This window comes from Macaca mulatta, chromosome 19 (assembly GCF_049350105.2).
Source record: "Macaca mulatta isolate MMU2019108-1 chromosome 19, T2T-MMU8v2.0, whole genome shotgun sequence".
Classification (NCBI taxonomy): Eukaryota; Metazoa; Chordata; class Mammalia; order Primates; family Cercopithecidae; genus Macaca; species Macaca mulatta.
The window spans coordinates 50,230,276-50,251,462 of NC_133424.1; the positions used below are offsets into that span (position 1 = coordinate 50,230,276).

Here is a 21,187-nt window from a genome sequence, read left to right on the forward strand (position 1 = left end):
ATCGTTCCCCACAGCAGCTTTGGCAGGGCCCGCCCCTCCCCGCTTTCCTGCAGCACCCCAGCCTTGCTGGCCTTTGTAGAGTGCTCTGACTTCATTTATTCTGTGGGTCTTTGCTTAAAGGTCAGCACCTCTGGGAAGCCTCCTCAGGCCTCCCTCCTGCCAGAGCTGCTGATCAGCCTCGCGGCCCCTTGCCAGCTCTCGGGGTCACGGTTGCTCATCCGCTGCTCCTCCTGCAGACGCTGAGAAGTGCACTGAGGGGGATGCCTGAGCTGAGCCAGTGTCTGGATACCCAGTGGGATAAAGGGTTCGGGACCTGGACTCCAAGGAGGGGGCTGGGAAGGGCTGTTCAGGCGGGGAGGACTGAGTGACGGCTTGGAGGCGCCTGGACCAGGAACGCCTCCTGGGAGTTTGCGAAGGAGGAGGGGACTCTGGAGATGGCCGTGCCAGGCCTGGCTTCATTCCTTGCATTCCTCTGCAGGCCCCAGACTCCTGATGGCCCTAGGTGGGGGAGGGTGAACCAGAGAGGGCCTTCCGGGTACTGCCTTCCCCCCACTGCATCAGTCTGTCTCGGTCTCTCTTTACACCCTCCCCCGTCCAGGTCTCAGGGCTGGATCTGCCCTCCTGCTCACTCCCCAATCTCCTCCTCACCCTTTGGCTGCACCTTAGGGTCACCTGGGGTGGGGGGGTCACTGCAGGGGTCCAAGCCAGACCATTTGAAGCTGACTCTCCAGCTGTGGGACCTGGGTCTTGGGGTTTTTTAATGCTCCCCTGGCGACTCGGACATGCTTCTGAGCTGGGGTGAGAGCTGCCGGCCTGCACAAGTGGCAGCAAACGTGTTTTAGCTTTTGGCATGTTTTGGGTGCTTTTCTAGGCTTCTGAAATGGAGGGGTTAAGTCACGGCACGCTACGGGCACATGTGACTGTGGTTCCTGTGTTCCAGACAAGGCAACTGAGGCCCAGAGAAGGCCTCAAGCTTGGCGGTGCGGCTTCTGTCACTGTCTTATCTTCCCATTTCTGGTCTGTCCAGACGTCTGTCTGGGCCCTCTCCATGTCACCTCTGTCTCTCTCCCTGTTTCTCTGCCTCTTATCTCCCTCCTCCCCCTCTCCCCCTGCATTTCAGCTTCCCTCCTCCCCGGTGGAAACTTCCCCGATTTCTCTGTTTTGAGGCAGGATCTGACTGAAGCCACAGAGGGGAGATGGGTTCTGCAGGCCCAGGACATCCTTCTGAGGGGAAGGATGCTGATGTCACCGCACTGGCCTCCCTTACAGCTCCTGACACCTGGAGTCTGGGGCTGGGGGCAACATGCCATCTGACTGACACTCAGAGGGGGGCTAGGCCCGGCTCTGCAAGCTTGTAGGGAGGACTGTCCCCACGGGTTGACTCTGACATGTCCTGTGACACCAGCCGCCTCTGCGGTCCCGGAAGTCCTCTACTGCCAGTTAACAATTCAGCTCCTGTGGGTAGGACTGCCTGCCAGTCAGTAGTTTAATTGCAGCAAAGGTTTGTGCTAAAAAGGCGAATATTACATTGCAAGAGCCTTTATTATTTGATGGGAATTGGGGGGAATGATAGCCAGTGGTCCTGTATATCCCCACTCACTGAGGCCTGAGGGCTCGCCTTGCCTCCTCTCCCTCTACCCCTCTCCAGGGAAGGGCTCAGGAGTCCAGCTCCACCTCCAGCCTCTCCCTGCCCCAGCACAGCATCCTCTGACTTTGGGCGAGGCCCTGAGCCTCAGATGTTTCTGAGTTCCCACATCTGGAGCAGGAGGATAATGATTCCTGCTGCCTCCCAGGGTTGCTGGGAGGATGAAGTGAGTCCGCTGTGTGTGATGCTCAGAACAGGGCCACTGTCATTATGCCATTCTGGTTACTAGTACTCTTATTACCATTACACTTATTAGAGAGGCAGGATACGTGCTTGGATTTAGCAGTTAGGATTCACATGGTGAGTGATCCCTAATTCTTTGCCATTACGGTGAGGTCACATTTCCTTTGGTAAAATGTTGACCACCTTTGTATCATGGGAATGTTCACACATACTCAGAAGTTAATGGTCTCATGCCCTCCTGGGGTCCCTGTCAGCAGCTCAGCAGGTAGCAGCTGTGACCAGGCCTTGTCACCTGTGCCTGCACTCCTCACCTCCCTGATTATTTCAGAGCAAATCCCAAACGTCATATAGCCAGAAATATTCTACACTTTTCTAAAAACAAACCTGCCTCAGTTTCCTCATACTTCCCCAGTTATCTTATAATCCTTTTTCTTTTCTCTTTTTCTTTTTTTTTGAGACAGAGTCTCACTCTGTCACCCAGGCTGGAGTGCAGTGGTACGATCTTGGCTCACTGCAACCTCTGCCTCCTGGGTTCAAGTGATTCTCCTGCCTCAGCCTCCCGAGTAGCTGGGATTACAGGCATGTGCCACCATGCCTGGCTAATTTTTGTATTTTTAGTAGAGATGGGGTTTCACCATATTGACCAGGCTGGTCTTGAATTCCTGACCTCAGGAGATACACCCATCTCGGCCTCCCGAAGTGCTGGGATTGCAGGCGTGAGCCACTGTACCCTGCCGTAATCCTTTTTCATTTGTTCTGTTATTGTTTGAGATGGACTCTCACTCTGTCTTCCAGGCTGGAGTGCAGTGGCATGATCTCGGCTCACTGCAGCTTCCGCCTCCCAGGTTCAAGCAATTCTCCTGCCTCGGCCTCTGGAGTAGCTGGGATTACAGGAACTCGCCACTATGCCTGGCTAATTTTTGTATTTTTTAGTAGAGACAGAGTTTCCCTATGTTAGCTAGGCTGGTCTCGAACTCCTGACCTCAAGTGATCCGTCTGCCTTGGCCTCCCAAAGTGCTGGGATTATAGGCGTGAGCCATGGCGCCCGGCCTATTTGTTTGATTTAGGTCTAGACAATGTCTACACTTTGCATCCGGTTGATAGGCCTCTTTTTTTTGTTTTGTTTTGTTCCCTCTGTCACCCAGGCTGAAGTGCAGTGGAGCGATCAGAGCTCACGTGCAGCCTTGACCTCCCCGGCTGCAGCGATCCTCCCGCCTCAGTCTCCTGAGTAGCCGGGACCACAGGTGTGCGCCGCCACGCTCAGATCCTGGCATCAGCTCTTTGGCATGCTTGTTTTGGTAGTTTTTCTACGGGCGACCCAGGCCATTTGTCCTGGAGTTTCGCAGTGTGGAGCCAGCTGATACATCCCTGTGGTGTCACTGCACGTGTTCTCTGTCTCAGTGCTTCCTGTAAGTTAGGACTTAGGTCTAGAGGCTCGATCTGATGCGGGTTCGGTTTCTTCTGACAAGCACGCTTTCTTAGGTGGTGCTTGGATGAGCATCAGAATTACTTAAATGTGTGCATGACTGTCAAGTTCACTTTTAAAGTAAAAGTTACATTTTTTAAAAAAAAAGCGATTAGGTTGAGAAAACCACTCTGAAGTCACTCCTAGTAAGGCTGGTACCCAGATCCAGCAGAAGTAGGGCAAGAGGGACCAAAGGTCAGAGGCCTGGGTCGCCCCTCTCCCTGCCCCCACCGCCTGGGAGCAATGGGCTGGGTGCCCTGGCTTCAAGTAAACCAGTGGCATTAACATGTGGGCCTCCGGTTCCTGCTTTGCTAGGGCCGCAGGCCCCCAGCTGAGAGCTGCTCCCACCCACCCTGGCAAGCCCTTCTGCATTGCATGGTGCTTACACCTTCAGGGCAGAGTGGTCTCCCACCCTAGCTCTACCCTTGGCCGCCTGTGTCACCCTGAGTGGCTTTCCCGGCCTTTCCACCTGCTTCCTTCTCGACAGCCTGATGGTGGCTGTACATGCCTTGGGCTGTGGTGACTGGGCCTCCGGGAGCTGCCCTTCCGCTTCCGCATTTTAATATAAACCTCCTTGACCTCAGCTGCTCCATTCCCCACTCCCTTCCAGCCACTTGGATTCCAGTCCCGGGGGCCTCCGCACTGACTGTGCCCTCCACCCTCAGTGCTGTTCCCGGGTACTCCGCGTGGCTTCCTCACCTGTATCCCGTCTTTGCTCAGACGCCACCCGCTTAGAGACCTCCCCGACTGTGCTGTCTGAAAGAGCACCTTGTCATTCTCTGTCCCTTCTCCCACTTGTTTACCTGCATGTTGTGTTCCCACTAGAATGTCAACCCCAGGAGGGCAAGGACTCTTGTCTTATTCACTGCTGTGTCCTCAGTGCCTAGAACAGTGCCTGGCACCTGCTGAGGGTGTATTAAGGACTCGTTGTTCATTGGGTAGAAGCATTAAAAAAAAAAGGTTTGGGCGCGGTGGCTCACTCCTGTAATCCTAGCACTTTGGGAGGCAAAGGCGAGCGGATCATCTGAGGTCAGGAGTTCGAGACGAGCCTGGCCAACATGGTGAAACCCATCTCCACTAAAAATACAAAAATTAGCCAGGCGTAGTGGCGGGCGCCTGTAATCCCAGCTACTTGGGAGTCTGAGGAAGGAGAACTGCTTGAACCCGGGAGGCAGAGGTTGTGGTGAGCCAAGATCGTACCACTGCACTCCAGCCTGGGAGACAGAGCAAGACTCTGTCTCAAAAAAATAAAAAAAAAAAAAAATTGTTGAGTGCGTGAATGAATAAAATAAGGAACATGGCTGGGCGCAGTGGCTCACATCCCAGCACTCTGGGTGGCTGAGGTGGGCAGATCACTTGAACCCAGGAGTTTGAGACCAGCCTGGGCTATAGTGAGACCTCCGCTCTACAAAACGTTTTTTAAATTATTGTTTTAAAATAATTTAAAAATTATTTAAAATTTAAAAGGGCGTGGTGGCATGTGCCTGTGGTCCCAGCTACTCAGGAGACTGAGGTGGGAGGATTGCTTGAGCCCAGGAGTTGGAGGCTGCAGTGAGCTATGATTGCACCACTACTCTCTAGCCTGGGTGACAGAGCAAAACCCTATCTCTAGATAGATAGATAGATGGATGGATGGATGGATGGATGGATGGATGGATGGATGGATGGATGGATGGATAGATAGATGGGATAAGATAGATTAGATAGATTGATTAGATAGAATAAGATAGATTAGATAGATTGATTAAATAGATAGGATAAGATAGATAGATAGGTAGATAGATAGATAGATAGATAGATAGATAGATAGATAGATAGATAGATAGATGTGGTTAAGTGAGTGGACTTTGGTCCAGGTCAGACCTGCCATGGAATCCTAGATCTGATACACTTGCCATGTGACTGAGGGCTGGCACGTCTTCTCTCTGAGCTTCACTCTCCTCCTCTGCAAAATAGGGTGTGAACAGCACCCTCCTTGCAGCCTGGTTTTGCACCAGGATGGAGCCTGCACGTAACTTTGTAGTGGTCTCTCTGCTGTCCTGTTTCCAGCACAGGGCACCGACGAACCAGCCAGAAGCCGTCCCTGCCAAGGGGATGCTTGACCCAATCTTTAGTAATAACCCCTTCCACTCTGGGTGACCAGCTGTGGTGCCCCAGGGCAGGGACTTGTTGATCTGGGTTTGTTCCGGAGGCCAGAAGGGCTTCCTGAGGGCTGGGATTGGAGCCGGATTGAGAGTGCCTGGCATGTGGAGAGACCTGGCTGTTGTGGCCTGAGTCTGAGGGCTCCAGGGCCAGCTGCTTCCCGGCCTTTGTCTTCCTTGCAGGAAACAGGCCAGGAGTTACAAGGGGCCGGAGGATGCTGCTGTGGTTATGGTGGAAGTTACGGCTTTGGGAAGTGTGCGTGTGCGTGTGCGTGTGCGTGTGCGTGTGTGTGCGCACTCGTGCTCTTGGTAAAGAGAGAGACGGTAAAGGAATGAGGAGAGAGACTGTTTGCAGACACACGCAAATGCAGAGAAAGCTTACAATTGTCAGGATCACTCTCCCGGTTTTTCCTGCATGGTGGTGTAAAATCTGATGTGTACAGAAAAGTGCGTAAAACCTCCATGTTCAGTTTAATGAATAATTATAAAGCAAACAGCCATGAAACTACCACCCAGATCAAAAAGACAGGCATCACCAGCTCCCTGAAAGCCCCCTCCTCCACCTGCCCTTCCCAGTACTAACAAAAACATTCTCCTCCCTTTCTTTTCATTGTTACCTCTTTTTTGGTGTATTGTGAAAGATTTCAGACACCCCCGAGAGAATAGAGAATCACCTGCTGACCACCCTCAGGCCCGCCTGCAGCTAAAAGATGAAATGCTTGCTGTGGGTGCAGCCCCCAGGTGCCTCCCCCGGGGCCCCAGGCCTCGCTGGCCCTGCGTCTGCTTCCCTAAACAGTGTCCAGCAGTGTTCTGCAGGATTTTAAACTGCGTCCAAATGGTACGAGGCCGGCGGCACTTGGCTGCAACTCTCTCAATATTTTGTTCTTAAGATTTCTCTGGGTGGAGTAATGTAGCTCTGTGCCAGGAGGAATGGTTCCCAGCGGGGGTCAGGGCACCCCCACCCATGGCCAGAGGGAAGCAGCTCTGTCCTGGGGGGGGGCCCAGGAGGACGCTCTGGGCTCCTCTCACTCAGGCCCGCGGCCCCCTGCTCCACCTGGATGTGAAGCGGCCCCTCCAGTGGAAGTGGCAGAGCGCCGTTGGCTTCCTGGGGCACCACATGGGACTCAGTTACAGCCGTGATATGAAGGGGCCCTCCCTGAGCTTATGTAAGGTATAATGGGGTGCTGGTGCTGCCCGGGGCCTGTGTGCACCACGGTGGGGCCTTCTCTGGAGGAGGGCATGGATCAGCAGCTGGGGACAGGAGGGTGGGTCTCTTCTCTTCCCTACTGCCCTCCCCCAGCCCCCGCCCACTCCCCACCCTCACCCGCCCTGTTAGCCAGGCTCACACAGCCTTTCTTGGGGAGGCCCTCTGGCAGGGAGATTACTATCAAAGGCTCTGTATCTAACTGGCCTGGGTTTGCCACCCAGCTCTGCCACTTTTAGCTGGATGGCCTTGGGCATGTGTTGACCCCTGCCCCTCCCGCCTCTGTTGGCCTCAGTTCCCCATTTGTAAAATGGAATTGTGTAAGGGTTACTTCATCCATGCAAAGCACTCGTAGAAGCTAGCGTGTGGAAACCTCTTAATGAGCTTTAGCTGTTAGTATCTTTGTCATGCTTGCCATTCATTCACTCATTTTTGTTGGCAGTCACTTTTTCCCTCCTCTGAGTCCAGCCCGGTCAGCCACCACCCTGTCAGGCTGAGGTCCTGCCTTCATGGAGCTTATAATACAGTGAGGGAGACAGACATGGTACTAGGCAGTGACAAACCAAAGTGACCTTGGAAAGCACAGGCCAGAGTGTGACAGCTGTGATGGGAGAAGACCCAGAGGACTGTGGGAGGCCCTGGCTCCAGCCTAGGAAATCAAGGAAGGCCTCCTGGAGGAGGAGACTTTTGAGCTGAGGCCTGAAGGAGGAGCAGGGTTAGTTTGTGGAACATTGTCCCAAGGAGAGCAGATAGCATGTTCAAAGGCTAAAAGATGGGAAAGGATCTGGCATTTTAAATAAACCATTATTATTTTTAAGAAAACTAAATTCTGAGATCATTGTAGATTCTCCTACAGTTGTAAGAAGTAACTCAGTGGCCCGGCGCGGTGGCTCACACCTATAATTCCACCCCATTTTGGGAGGCCAAGGCGGGAGGATCGTTTGCACCTAGGAGTTCAACACCAGCCTGGGCAACATGGGGAGACACCACCTTTTCCCAAAACAGAAAGACTTATCTGGCTGTGATGCTGTGCAGCTGGAGTCCCAGCTACTTGGGAGGCCGAGGTGGATCACTTGAGCCCGGAAGGTTGAAGCTGCTCTGAGCTGTTAATGGCACCACTGCACTGCAGCCTGGGTGACAGAGTTAGGCTCTGTTACGAAAGGAGAGAGAGAGAGCGGGAGAGGGAGGGAGGGAGGGGGGAGGGAGGGAGGGAGGGAGGAAGGAGGAAGGGAGGGAAGAAAGAAAGAATACAGAGAAGAGGTCTGGCATACCTTTACCCAGTTTTCCTCAATGGTAACACCCTGCAAGACTGTAGTACCAGATACCAGAGTGTCGATTGACATTCATACCGTTCAGATACAGAGCATCTGTTCAATCACAAGGATCCCTCATAATACCTTCTCATAGCTACACCCTTCTCCTACCCATCCCTAACTTCTGGCAACCGCTCATCTGTCTGTTCCCCCATTGTTATGATTTTGTCAATTCAAGAATGTTATGTAAGTGGAGCCACCCAGTATGTACCCTTTTTGCATTGACTTTATCCCCTCAGCATGATTCTCTGGGGGTGCATCCAGATTGCTGTGTGATAGTGACTACTGAGTAGTATTCCATGGTCTGGATGCCCCACTGTTTAACAGTTTCCTGTTGGAGGACATTTGGGTTTTTGTAATTTTTTGGCTGTTACAAACAAAGCCTCTATAAACCTTGACAAACAGGGTTTCGTGTGAATGTCAATTTTTGTTTTTCTGGGACCAATACTCAGAGGTACAATTGCTGGGCAGTGTGGTGGTTCCATGTTTTAAGGAAACCATCAAACCGTTTTCTAGAGTGGCTGTACCATGTTATATCACCAGCGGCAGGTTCCCCGCATCCTCACCAGCATTTGGTGTTGTCACTATTTTTTATTTTAGCTCTTCTAATAAGTGTGCAGTGATAACTCATTGTGGCTTTAATTTGCATTTCTCTAACGGTGATGATGTTGATTAGCTTTTCCTGTGCTGCCCTGCCATCTGTGTATCCTCTTCGCGTGAAAGGTTTCGCATGGCTTCTGCTCATTTTCTTATTGGATTATTTGTTTTTGGTTGTTTTTTTTTTTTTTTTGGCTGTTGAGTTTTGAGTTTTCACCGTTGTTCTCTTTTTTCTTAGCCCGACCAGGTTCTCATATGAGATCTTTATCTATTCTCTTTTTTTTTTTAATTGAGACAGTCTTACTCTGGAGTACAGTGGCGCCATCTCGGTTCACTGCGGCCTCCGCCTCCCAGGTTCAAGTGATTTTTCTGCCTCAGCCTCCCGAGTAGCTGGGATTACAGGCATGTGCCACCACGCCCCAGCTAATTTTTGTATGTTTAGTAGAGATGGGGTTTCACCATGTTGGCCAGGCTGGTCTTGAACTCCTGACCTCAAGTGATCCACCCGCCTTGGCCTCCCAAAGTGCTGGGATTACAGGCATAAGCCACGGTACCTGGCAAGATCTTTATTCTACATACTAGTCTTTTGTCAGATATGTGGTTTGCAAATATTCTCCCCTAGTTTGTAGCATGTCTTTTAATACTTTTCATATGGACTTTTGCAGAGCAAAAGTTTTTAGTTTTGTATTAACTTTTTTCTTTTATGGATTGCGCATTTGCTGTCAAGTCTCAGAACCCTGTGCCCTGTCTTAGGTACCAAAGAATTTTCTTTTTTCTTTTTTTGAGAGAGAGTCTTGCTCTGTTGCCCATGCTGGAGTAGGCTCACTGCAGCCTCTGCCTCCTGGATTCAAGCGATTCTTCTGCCTCAGCCTCCCAAGTAGCTAGGACTAAAGGCGCCCACCACCACGCCTGGCTAATTTTTGTATTTTTAGTAGGCACAGGATTTCACCATATTGGCCAAGCTGGTCTTGAACTCCTGACGTCGTGATCCGCCCGCCTTGGCCTCCCAAAGTGCTGGGATTACAGGCGTGAGCCACCACACCCGGCCTGCTTTTTTTTTTTTTTTCCCATAAAAGTTTCATAGTTTTACATTTAAGTCTGTGATCCATTATGAGTTAATTTTTGTGCAAAGTATAAGTTTTGGATTAAAGTTCTTTTTTTTCCCTTTGGCATATGGATGTCCTGTTGTTCCAGCAGCATTTGTTGAAAATGCTGTCTTTCCTCTGTTGAATTGCTTAGGCTTCTTTCACAAGAATCAGTTACCACGATGAGATACTACATCACACCTACCAGGATGGCTGCTGTCAAAAAAACAAAAATAACAAGTGTTGGGAGGATGTGGGGAAATTGGAGCCCCATGCATTGCTTGTGAGAATGTAAAATGGTGCTGCTGCTGTTCGACATAGAATTACCTCATGAGCCAGCAATTCTCCTCCCAGCTGTACGTCCAAAAGAATTGAAAGCCGAGACTCGAACAGATATTTGTACACCCAGGCTCATCCCAGCCTTATTCACAAGAGCCAAAAGGTAGACACAGCCCCATGTCCATCAGTGGATGAATGGAGGAACAAAAGATGGTATACATCATGGAATATTATTCAGCCATAAAAAGGAATGAAATTTTGAGTAGAAGCTGTCACATGGATGGTCTTGAAAACATTATGCTTAGTGAAATCAGCCAGACACAGAAGGAGAAATCCTCTATGATTCCACTTGTGAGGGACCTAGAGTAGGCAAATACAAAGAGACAGAAAGCATGCGTAGAGTCCCAGCTATTCTGGGGACAGGAGGATCCCCTGAGCCCAGGAGGTTGAGTCCAGCCTAGACAACATAGTGAGACCCGGTCTCTTTTAAAAGAAATGTATATATAGGGCCAGGCTTGGTGGCTAACACCTGTAATCCCAGCACTTTGGGAGGCTGAGGCAGGCGGATCACCTGAGGTCAGGAGTTCAAGACCAGCCTGGCCTACATGGTGAAACCCCGTCTCTACTAAAAATACAAAAATTAGCCAAGCGTGGTGGTGGGCGCCTGTAATCCCAGCTACTTGGGAGGCTGAGGCACGAGAATGTCTTGAACCTGGGAGGTGGAGGTTGCAGTGAGCTGAGATCACCCCGTTGCACTCCAGTCCCGACGACAAAGAGAGAGTGTGTCTTTAAATAAATAAATGAATAATAAAATATATGTTTATGTATATATAGAGAGAAAGAAAGTAGAAGAGAGGTTATCAGGGTTGAGGGAAACGGGCAGCTGTTGTTTAATGGGTACATAGTTGTTGTTGGAATGATAAACATGTTTGGATGTAGATGGTGGTGGTGGTTATACAACTTGGTGGATGTATTTAATGCCACTGAATTGTATACTTACAGATGGTTAACAATGATAAATATGCTGTATATTTTACCATCATACAAATACATTTTTGAAACCAGCTGGGTATGTTGGTGTGGGTCTATTTCTGGGTTCTCTGTCCTGTTCTGCTGCTCTGTTGCGGTGACCGTCCCACCCCATCTGGGTTACTCGCTGCAGCAGGCCTTAAGTGTGGGGAGAGGGATTCCTTTGGCTTTCTCTCTCTCTTTTTTTTTTTTTTCTTTTTCAAGATGGAGCTCTTGAAAAAAGAGCTCTGGAACCTGGCATTTTGGAGCTCCTCTAGGGTTCCCCGTGTAGAAGATGGCACTGTGTTGGGCCCAGGTTCGGAGTCATCCTTGACACTACCTCCTCCTCAGCCCCAGTTTCTGAGTCGTCAGCGAGCATTGCCTTTTCTTGGTAGACATAGCCCAGATCTGACCCTCTCTCTCCACCGCTGCTGTCCTGGCTGCCTCATCAGTTGCCCAGAGAGCGCTGCCTCCTTGTTACTCATCCTCACACCCACTCAGGCCCCTTGATCCCATCCTTCACAGGGCAGCCAAAGTTACATCTGCAAAACCCAGGCCGGGACCAGGTAGAGTGGCTCCCATCTGTAATTCCAGCACTGGGGGAGGCTGAGGTAGGCAGGTGGCTTGAGCTCAGGAGTTCAAGACCAGCATGGACAACGTAGTGAGACCTTGTCTCTAAAAAAATAAATAAATAAAAATTTAAAAAATACAAAAACCCAGGCCTGTCCTTGGCACCCACCTTGTCTCCCCTTGCTCTCTCACGATCTGCCTCCACCACACCGTCCGTCCCCCTTCAGGCCTTCCTCCACCACACCGTCTGTCCCCCTTCAGGCCTGCTGCCCACCTTTCCCTCCAGCCAGGGTGTGTCAGCTGGACTTCAACATTTTTTGTGTGTGGTGCTTGACTCTAAGCCTGATGGGGTAGGGCCCACACTGCGCTTCTGCCCCCGCGCAGGCGGCACGTGATAGACGCGCATTGGATTTCTGTTGGTGGAGTCCATGAACGTGGGAAGGAGGTTGCGTGTGGCTGTAGCAGGTGATTGGGGGCGGAAAGTGTGCAAAAATGAGGACAGAGAGGTGGGCGTGACCCTGGTGAGGAGACGGCTTTAGCTCTGCAGGCCTGAGTAGGTTTTTAGCAGGAGAGGATACAATCAGATTAGATTTACAAAGGTCTCCCTGACCTAGCAGAAAAAGGCAAGGGCTTTGAATAGACACTTAGCGGAAGGGGACATTCTAATGGCTTTTATAAATGTGAAAGATACTCAACCCTACTAAGTAGAAAAATACAAATGAAAACTAGGCTGAGGGGGACCAGATCTCACATATCAGCAGAGATCAGAGAGACTGGCCCCGCCCCGTGCTGCAAGGCCGAGGGGATAGGCCCTGGCACCACCGGGGGGCTGTGAGTGGGGGACAGGCCTCACGCAGGGCCACTTGGCAGTGGTGAGCTTTGCTGGGCATTTACCCACAGACAAACTTGCACACCTGTGAAATGAGAGCCGCACGCAATGAGCGCTACTGCACCATTTATAAGAGCAAAAGACAGGAAACCACCACGCTGGCCCCATGGGGACGGGCTCCAGACCTCGCAGTCCTTCCACACAGCTGCCAAAGCAGCAAGGCGGCGCTCTGCCAAGATCAAGGCAGGGAAAGGTCACCAAGACACACATATCTATGCAGTGTGTCTGTGGTTTCAGTTACCCGCCACCAACCATGGCCCAAAAGTACATGGAAAATTCCAGAAATAACCAATTCATTCGTTTTATTTATTTTTTTTGAGACGGACTCTCACTCTGTCACCCAGGCCAGAGTGCAGTGGCACCATCTCAGTTCACTGCAACCTCCGCCTCCTGGTTTCAAGCGATTCTTCCCACCTCAGCCTCCCGAGTAGCTGGGATTACAGGCATGCACCACCACGCCTAGCTAATTTTTGTATTTTTAGTAAAGATGGGGTTTCACCGTGTTGGCCAGGCTGGTCTGGAACTCCTGACTTCAAAGAATCCGTCTGCTTCGGCCTCCCAAAGTGCTGGGATTACAGGCGTGAGCCACTGCGCCGGCCCAACAGCTTATGCATTTTAAATTGCACGCCATGCTGAGTTGTGATTTTTTTTTTTTTTTTTTTTTTGTGGAGACGAGGTTTCCCTATATTGCTCAGCTGGTCTCAAACTCCTGGGCTCAAACGATCCTCCTGCTACCGTCTCCCAAAGTGCTGAGATTACAGGCAGGAGCCACCGCACAGCCTCAGGATGAAATCTGGAGCCATCCCACTCCGTTCTGCCTGGAACATGAATCACCTTTCTTATTCCACATATCCATGGTGTATGTGCTACCCATCTGTGACTACTCCGTAGCTCTCCCGGTTATCGCATCTTCTGTTGTGGTACCACAGTGCTTATGTTCGGGTAACCCTTACTGTACTTAACATCGTCCCCAAAGTGCAAGAGTAGTGATGCTGGCAATTTGGATATGCCAAAGAGAAGCTGTAAAGTGCTTCCTTTAAGTGAAAATGGGGAATGTATTTAACCTAATAAGGAAAAGAAAAAACATTGTATGCTAAGATTACTAAACTCTACAGTAAGAACGAGCCTTCCATCCATGAAATTGTGAAGAAGGGAAAGAATTTGTGGCTAGGTTTACTGTCACACCTCAAACTGCAAAAGTTACAGCCACAGGGCATAAGTGTTCGGTTAAGATGGAAAAGGCATTACATTTGGGGAGTAGAAAACAGGAACAGAAACGTGTTCCAACTGATGGCAGTCGGGGTCGGTGTTATCTACAGTTTTGGGCACCCATTGGGGGTCTTGAAACATACGCCCCGCAGGTAAGGGGAACTACCTTGTATATAGTCGGCCCTCGGTATCATGGACCCTCAGGATCACGGGTTCTGTACCCACCCATTCATCCAACCAACCAAGGTCTGAAAATTTACTGTGGAGGGCCATCTTTTCCCTCCGCGGTTATGGAGGGCCGACTGAGGGACGAGCATCCCTGGATGTGGTACCCCCGGCTCCCTCAGCTACCAGGGTGTAATTGTGTAAATATATAAATATTTTTCTTTAAAATCATAATTACAAATTGTTAGGATACGCAGTGAAAACTGCATAAAATGTAAATGTTTATGTTTTATAAAACTGATTACTATAAAGGGAAAAATCTATGTAGTCACCCCTCCAGGTGAAGAAACAGATGGTGCCAGCCTCCCCCTACCCCTCCCAGTCTCTCCCTTCCTGCAGAAGCATCCACTCTTTATAATTTTAATTTTTTTTTGAGACAGAGTCCATCACCCAGGCTGAAGTGCAGTGGCACAATCTCAGCTCACTGCAACCTCCACCTTCTGGGTTCAAGCAATTCTCATACCTCAGCCTCCCGAGTAGCTGGAATTACAGGCATGTGCCACCACACCCGGCTAATTTTTTGTGTTTTGTTGTTGTTGTTTTATTTTTTTGAAACAGAGTCTCTGTCGCCCAGGCTGGAGTGCAGTGGCGTCATCTCGGCTCACTGCAACCTCCGCCTCCCAGGTTCAAGTGATTCTCCTGCCTCAGCCTCCCAAGTAGCAGGGATTACAGGTGCCCACCACCACACCCTACCAATTTTGGTATTTTTAGTAGAGATGGGATTTCACCACGTTGGTCAGGCTGGTCTTAATCTCCTGACCCCAGGTGATCTGCTCACCTTGGCCTCTCAAAGTGCAGGGATTACAGGTGTGACCCACCCCACCTGGCCTTAATTTTAATTCTCTAAAAACGTAGAGAGCGGGTTTCATAATGTTGGCCAGGCTGGTCTCGAACTCCTGGCCTCAAGTAATCCTCCCGCCTCGGCCTCCCAGAGTGCTGGGTTTACAGGCATGATCTACTGCGCCCAGTCCAACTCTCCTGACTTTTGAGGCCCTCATGTGCTTGCTTTCCTCTCCGTTTGCCACCTCTGTATGCAGCCTGAAGCAGTTTCCTTTTGCCTGGTTTTGAACCTTGGTCCGAGGACGGAGTACCGTTCGATGTTTTTGCCTCTTTTATGTGGCCTCTTCTTTGATGCTCATCCACATGTAGCTGTAGTCATTCATTCATTCTCCCTGTCGTGTGCAGTGCCATGGAGCCAGTAGGTCACCCTTCATTCGCCACCTCCTGGGAACGAGCATTTGTCTTGTTTCCAGTCCCTTCTTGCGTGTGCTTCCTGCCCCATGGGCCTGCGTTAGCTGGAGTGTGTATCCAGGAGAGCTCTTGCTAGGTCGAGCGTGTGTCCCCGCTTCCGCTGGATGCTGCTAAGCTCCTCCCAAGTGCCAGCAGCGTGGGAGAGCCACGGAATGTTTTCGAGAAGAGCAAAGTACAGAATATTGTGTGTCGTGTGGCTGCCATTTCTGTTGTTTTTTAAAAAGTGGGTAATCGTGTGTACCCGTACACACACGTAGGATCTCTCAGAAAGGAAAAAAAAAAAAAACAACCCGAAGTTTAGTAGGGGTTGCCTCCAGGGCTGAGCTGGGCCAGGGTGGGAGGAGGACATCCTGTCACAGTTTACCCTTTGGTGCCTTTTGGCTTTTGAACCGTGTGCCTGTATTATCAAGACAGAGAGAAGGAAAAGGAAAAGGGGTAGATAAGCATAAGTGTGGTAAAGTGGGAATCACTGAGAATCGCCCAGTGCAGCTCCCTCTCCGTCCCCTGGAGACCTCGTTTCCTGCGGCTGTCCAGAGCTGTCCAGTCCCCACCCACTCCCCCGCCAGAGCCCAAACCTGCCCGTCTGGTTTGCAGAGCTGCCCCACCTGGCTCCTCCTCTCCGGGTGGTTACTCCACAGATGCCCCACCCCCACCCCACGGGGAGGCAGTGGCCTGAGATCTGGGACTTCTGGGACCCCCAGACCTGCCCTGCTGTGGTCCAGAGCCCGGCCCAGCCCCTCCTTGGACTTCCTCCTCACTGTGGGCAGGGGGTGGATGGAGGTGGCGGTGGGAGTTCCAGGCCCCGAGAGCTAGCGCTGGGCTCCCAGCCCACGTTCTCTGTGTGGAGATAACATCTGCCCTGGAGGAGTTGGCTGCGGGGGCAGGGGTGTGCAGAGCAGGGCAGTGGGAAGAACCCAGGGGCTTCTGTCTGCCGTGTGCCCGGGCACTTGCTCACTGTTGTCCCTGGATTCACCGTGGCCTGGGTACCCATCCAGGGCCCGGGCACCCAGCAACCTTGGTCCCTACCGCCTACCGGACTGGAGTCCCTGATGGAGCCCCCTTAGGATGTCAGCTCCTCCGGGCAGGAAGTTTTGTGGACTTTGTTCGGTGCTGAAGTCTCAGGGCCTCCCACAGGCGTGCCTGGTATGTGCCTGGAGCTCAGTGAATGAATCAGAGGCGGGTAGGCTGCAGACAGCCACAGCCTGGGTGGTCAGGGCTGGCATGGGGAGGTGCAGGGCGGAGTGCGCAGGGCTGGAGCCCGGAGGATACCTGACCCAGCCTGGGGTGGCAGGAAGGGCTTCTCGGAGGAGCAGGTGCCTCAGGTGGGGCCAGAGGGTGAGAAGGGATGAACCAGGCAGCCCTCCGCAGCCTGCTGGGGTGGAGGGGAACAGACAGTGTTCACAGTAGAAACAGTTATACCTGCGAGCTCGGTCTCGGGCCAGCCTTTGCACGGGAGGTGGGATTTGAAGGGGAGGGAGGAGTGCGGCGGAGCGTCTTTTTCTTCTGTTCCTGAACAGGGGTTCTGATCACACCAGCCTCATACTCGGAGCAGCTGGTTAAGGGCGCAGACACCAGGACAGACACCCAGCCTGGGAGGCCCAGTGCCTGACCTCCCCCAGGCGTCAAGTCATTCTGCCTCTCCGGGCCTCAGTTTCCTCCATGGTGAAAGGGGCCTACGGAAGGACCTGTCCCATTTAGGGCAGCAGTGAGGCAAAGCCCTGAGCCCACGCCTATGCCAAGAGCAGGGCCTGGCCCAGAATAAGGCCTTGTCATGTTGAGCTGCCTATTTTCAGCAAGGTTAGTTTCATCCTGGTGAGGCGGCGCCAGCATGGCGTTCCACCTCCCGGCCTCCTCTCCCTCCTCCCTTTCCTGCCATCCACGCCTCCCAGCCCCATTCTCACACCTTGGGATGGCGATATGGGGGCTTCACCGTGGTCTCCCCTGACCTCGCCCCTCCCCCCGTCAGGCTGTCTCAGATTCCTCCTCATGGGTGGGGGGTGCAGAGTGGCCCTTTCCTCCAGCCCATGCTGGGCACTTGCTAGAATCCCAGCCTGGTCAGGGTGGAGGAGAAGCAAGTTCCAGCTCTCCAGTTCTGCCTCCATATCAGAGAGTCCACCCACCCCTCTCCCCGGGGCTCTATCCTGTACCTAGCAGCCCCTGTCACTCCCCAGCCGCCCCCATGTACATACCCCGGTCCCTTGTTTCAAACCTGGCTGCCCCTTAGCTGCCTGGCCAGCCGCTTGCAGGCACTCAGCCTTGCTGTGTAGTCACCCCTTCCAGCCCCTGGCACCTAGACTGGCATGGGGGGGCAAGGCGGGGTGTGCCTGTGGGTGGGAGGCTGACCCTGCCGAAGCAAAGGCTGTGGTTGGGGTCCCCGCCCAGCCCTGCCGTCTATCCAGGCAGCTATGGGCCACGTGGCCCAGGCCCACCCACCCCAGCTCCAGGCTCAGCCCCGCCTCCCTCCCGCCCTCCGTGGGTGGAAGCCACAGCCGAGGCTCAACTCCTGGCCAGCCTGGCCGCGTCACCACCGCTGCCCTGGAGGCTGGAGCGTAGAGCCCAGCCAGCCCTCCTCAGTGGGTGCCCACGTCGAGGGCCTGGGGAGCCCTGGATCTACTCTGCTTTCCAGCTGGAAGCCTGTTTTTCCACAGGCCCGCCCCATTGAGGGTGGCCTAGGAAGTGGGAAGGATCGTGGTGGAGGTGAGCTGGCCAGGCCTCGGGAGGGAGGGGAGAGGGGAGGGCTAGGCTGGCTGCGGGGGAAGGAGGGTCTGCTGTCTGGCCACTGGAGCCAGTGTGAGCATGTGCGAAGGCTGCACCTTTCTGGGGTTGGGGCGGGGTCACCGTGTTTAAACGTGTGCGTGACGGCAGGTGCCTGTCTGCTGGGGACTTGCAGGCGGCTGAGCGTAGGTCCCTGAGCCTCTCTGTGCGAGCTCACTCCTGGGGTCTGGCTTGCATGGGGGCAGAAGTTTCTGTGAGACTGTGCCTCACTTACTCTGGGTGACCCTGGAGGTGACTGGGTGCGCCTGGGTCCATGGAGGTCTCCTTGCCTGCTGTGTGTGGTTTTGGGGTTGGGGGGCCCCCTGGTGTAGCTTTGTATCTTGGGGGTTATTCCTATGTGTGTGTGCGTCTTGGGGTGCGGCATGGCTTTCCCTCGAAGTCATGGAGTGTCTGCGGCGTTGTGCGTGTACACACATGTCCCTGTGTTTCTGTGTGTGGGTCTCTGGGAGTGTCTGCATCTCTGGGTGCACGAGTCTTCGCAGCGTGTGTGAAAGTCCACGGTCCATCCATGGCTCTTCTGGGGCCCAGGTGTGGGCTGACTGAGCCAGGCTGGCTTTAAGAGCCGCTCCCCCACCTTCTCCCACTGAAGCCTCAGAAGCTCCCTCTGGGGCACGCTCTGCTGGCGCCCCATATTCTAGAGACAGGAACAGAGGCTCTTGGTAAATGTCCTTTTCCTCTGCCCCGCGGCAAGCACAGCACTGACCCCTGGTCACCAGCCTCCTAAGCCCATGCTCCTGTACGGGCCGCCGCCGGGTGCTCGGGATGTTGTGGGTTGAGGGTGGATTGCTGCTGTTGCCGGCTAGCCGGGAAGTTTTCTTTTTTTCCCCTAAGATAAATATTGGAGAAGAATGGCCAGGGAGCTTTCCATGTGACCAGTGCATGTGGCTGGAGGCCTGTGGTTTGTGTGGCTGGGTGTGTATCTGCATGTCTGTGTGATGGTCTTAGGGCTTGGCTCTGTATAGTGTCAGCTGCAGATGTCCTGCACACTCTGGTGTGTCCTCACATGCATCTGTGTCTAGGGATCGTGTGTGTGTATGCATGCGTGTGAGTGTGCATGTGTGCATGTATGTGACCATGCATTTGTGAGTGTGCGTGTGTGAGCATGCATGTGTGTGCATGTTTGTGAGCATGCATGTGGGTGCGTGTGTGTGCACGTGTGAGTGTGCGTGTGTGAACGTGCTTGTGTGTGCATGTTTGTGAGCATGCATGTGTGTGCGTGCGTGTGTGCGCATGTGTGTGAGCGTGCATGTGTGAGCATGCATGGGTTGTGGGATGGCTTCGCTCGTTGCTGTGTGTTGGGTCTGTGAGGAGAGGCCATGTGTGTCTCCTGGTGTCTGTGCGCAGCCTTGTGTGTTGCACAGCAGGGGAAGTGGACAGTGAGAGGGCTTGGGTGCTGGGGCCTGAGAGGGGCAGAGCCTCTTTCCTGCCACATCGCCCCCTTCCCCCTGCCCAGCCTCAGGGGAGGAATAAATGACTCTGCTCCGATTTCCCAGGCTGTATGGGCTCCTGCACACTCTCTGTTGTGGTGTCCATCCCTACCCTGGGTACCTCTGAGGGGTGAAGGGCACCAGCAGTGCCCTTTATGTCTGTGCCTTTTTGTGCTGGGCCAGATTCGGGGCAGGGGGGCTTGGCCTGAGACTGCCAGCCCTGGCATCACTGGGGCTCTGAGCTCCAGCCTGGGCCTGGCTGGATAAAGGAAGCATCATCTCTTCATTCAGCCACACTCTTTTTGCTGTACCTTACCTTGTGCTGGGCAAGCCTGGGGACACAGGGTGGCTAAGATGGGGCCCCAGGCCCTGCCCTCCTGGGTCTCCCAGTCCAGTGGAAGAGGCAGACCTGTTATCAGACAGTAACAGTCCGTCAGGCTTCCCCCGCCCAACCCTGGAGAAAGTAAGGCTAGCATATTTGCAGAAGGGACCATGCCCGGCATCCTCTGTAGTTTATTTGTTCATTCATTCATTCATCAGCAGCAGCAAGATTGGCAGTACTGATAACAGCATCGAGCCTGCAGTGAGGCCCCACTCGGCACCAGTCACTGTTGTAAATGTTTTACACGCGTTGTCTTATTCGCTTGTTCATCATTCCCGGGATGTAGAGACTATCACTACCCCCAGTTTGCAGATGAGAACACTGAGGCCCAGAGAGGTTGAGTAACTTGTCCAGGGGCACACAGCTTAGAGTCATAGAGCCAGTACCTGGGACTGGGCAGTCGGCTCTTAACTACCAGCTGCCTGCTGAGCCCCTGTACTGCGCCAGGCCTGTGCTGAGGACAAAGCAGTGGCCAGGACAGACAGGCCCTGTCCTCATGGCACACTGTCCGTTCATTGCAGGAGACATACTAAGTAAGGACCATAGAGACAAACGTAAAATTACAGCTGTGACAGATGCTGTCAAGGGGAAGGCACGGGACATGCAGTGTTTTTTTTAGATGGAGTCTCACTCCGTCACCCAGGCTGGAGGGCAATGGCGTGATCTTGGCTCACTGTAACCTCTGCCTCCTGGGTTCAAGTGATTCTCGTGCCTCAGCCTCCCAAGCAGCTGGGACTACAGGCACATGCCACCACACCCGGCTAATTTTTGTATTTTTAGTAGGGATGGGGTTTTGCCATGTTGGCCAGGCTGGTCTTGAACTCCTGACATCAGGTGATCCACCTGCCTCAGCCTCCCAAAGTGCTGGGATTACAGGCATGAGCCACCGTGCCTGGCCGTGGACCTGCAGTTTGAAGGAAGAGGAAGAGATAACAAGGTGAAGGTTGAGGGGTCAGGGGACTCTTCAGGACCCAGGCTAAGGGCACAGTCCGTGCAGAGGCCTGGGGGCAGGGGCAGTGCTGTGCTGTACCTGGAGGAACAAAGGAGAGCAGGGCTGCCTCCTCCACCCTCCACAGATGCTGCTGAATCCAGAGGCCCCCCGACCCCGATCTGCATCTTCACAGGCTTTTACCCATTGTGGGGACTCATGGATTTCCAGAGGCATCCCCCATGTGATTTGGCTCTTGCCAGGATACTCTGTCACTTCCCAAGATTCCCAGCCTAGGCCATGTGGCTGGGTGGGCCCCCTGCAGTGGGGAGGGCCTGGGTGCTCACAGCGGGGGGACGTTTTGTGGTGTTGGGACACACACCAGCTTACTTGCAGAACAGCCAGATTCAGTCTCTGAAGACCCACTTTCTCCCCAGGCATCAAGGCCAGACTTCCAGGCAGTGAGTGAACGAGGCCCAGGGACTTGTGTCTGCCTCGGCCCCATCCCCGTGCCCTGCGATCCCTGTGCCCTGCACCTCCTCAGGGACCAGGCTCATTACTTCAGTAATGGCATCACTCATTTGTTCCACAGATACGTCTCGAGCACCTAC

General features: G+C 53.1%; 1 protein-coding gene and 1 long non-coding RNA gene across 11 annotated transcripts in view; one reads left to right on the top strand and one right to left on the bottom strand.

The window, feature by feature from the left end:
* PAK4 (p21 (RAC1) activated kinase 4) overlaps positions 1 to 21,187 on the top strand; it is a 53,131-nt gene that overhangs the window by 13,500 nt on the left and 18,444 nt on the right. For 2 of the 10 annotated variants that reach the window (XM_015123894.3, XM_077982686.1), the window contains exon 1: positions 17,523 to 17,761. The exons of 7 other annotated variants lie outside the window; for them this stretch is intronic. The gene's annotated coding sequence lies outside the window, so the exon portion shown is untranslated. Of the gene's footprint in view, positions 1 to 15,927; positions 16,208 to 17,522; positions 17,762 to 21,187 lie in introns of those variants that run through there. One more of the 10 variants, XM_028839953.2, reaches the window with a different exon arrangement.
* Positions 9,888 to 10,727, bottom strand: LOC144337491 (uncharacterized). The gene is made up of 2 exons (XR_013410676.1): positions 10,593 to 10,727; positions 9,888 to 10,320 (listed from the first exon to the last, which is right to left on the bottom strand). It is a non-coding gene; the product is annotated as an uncharacterized LOC144337491 (long non-coding RNA).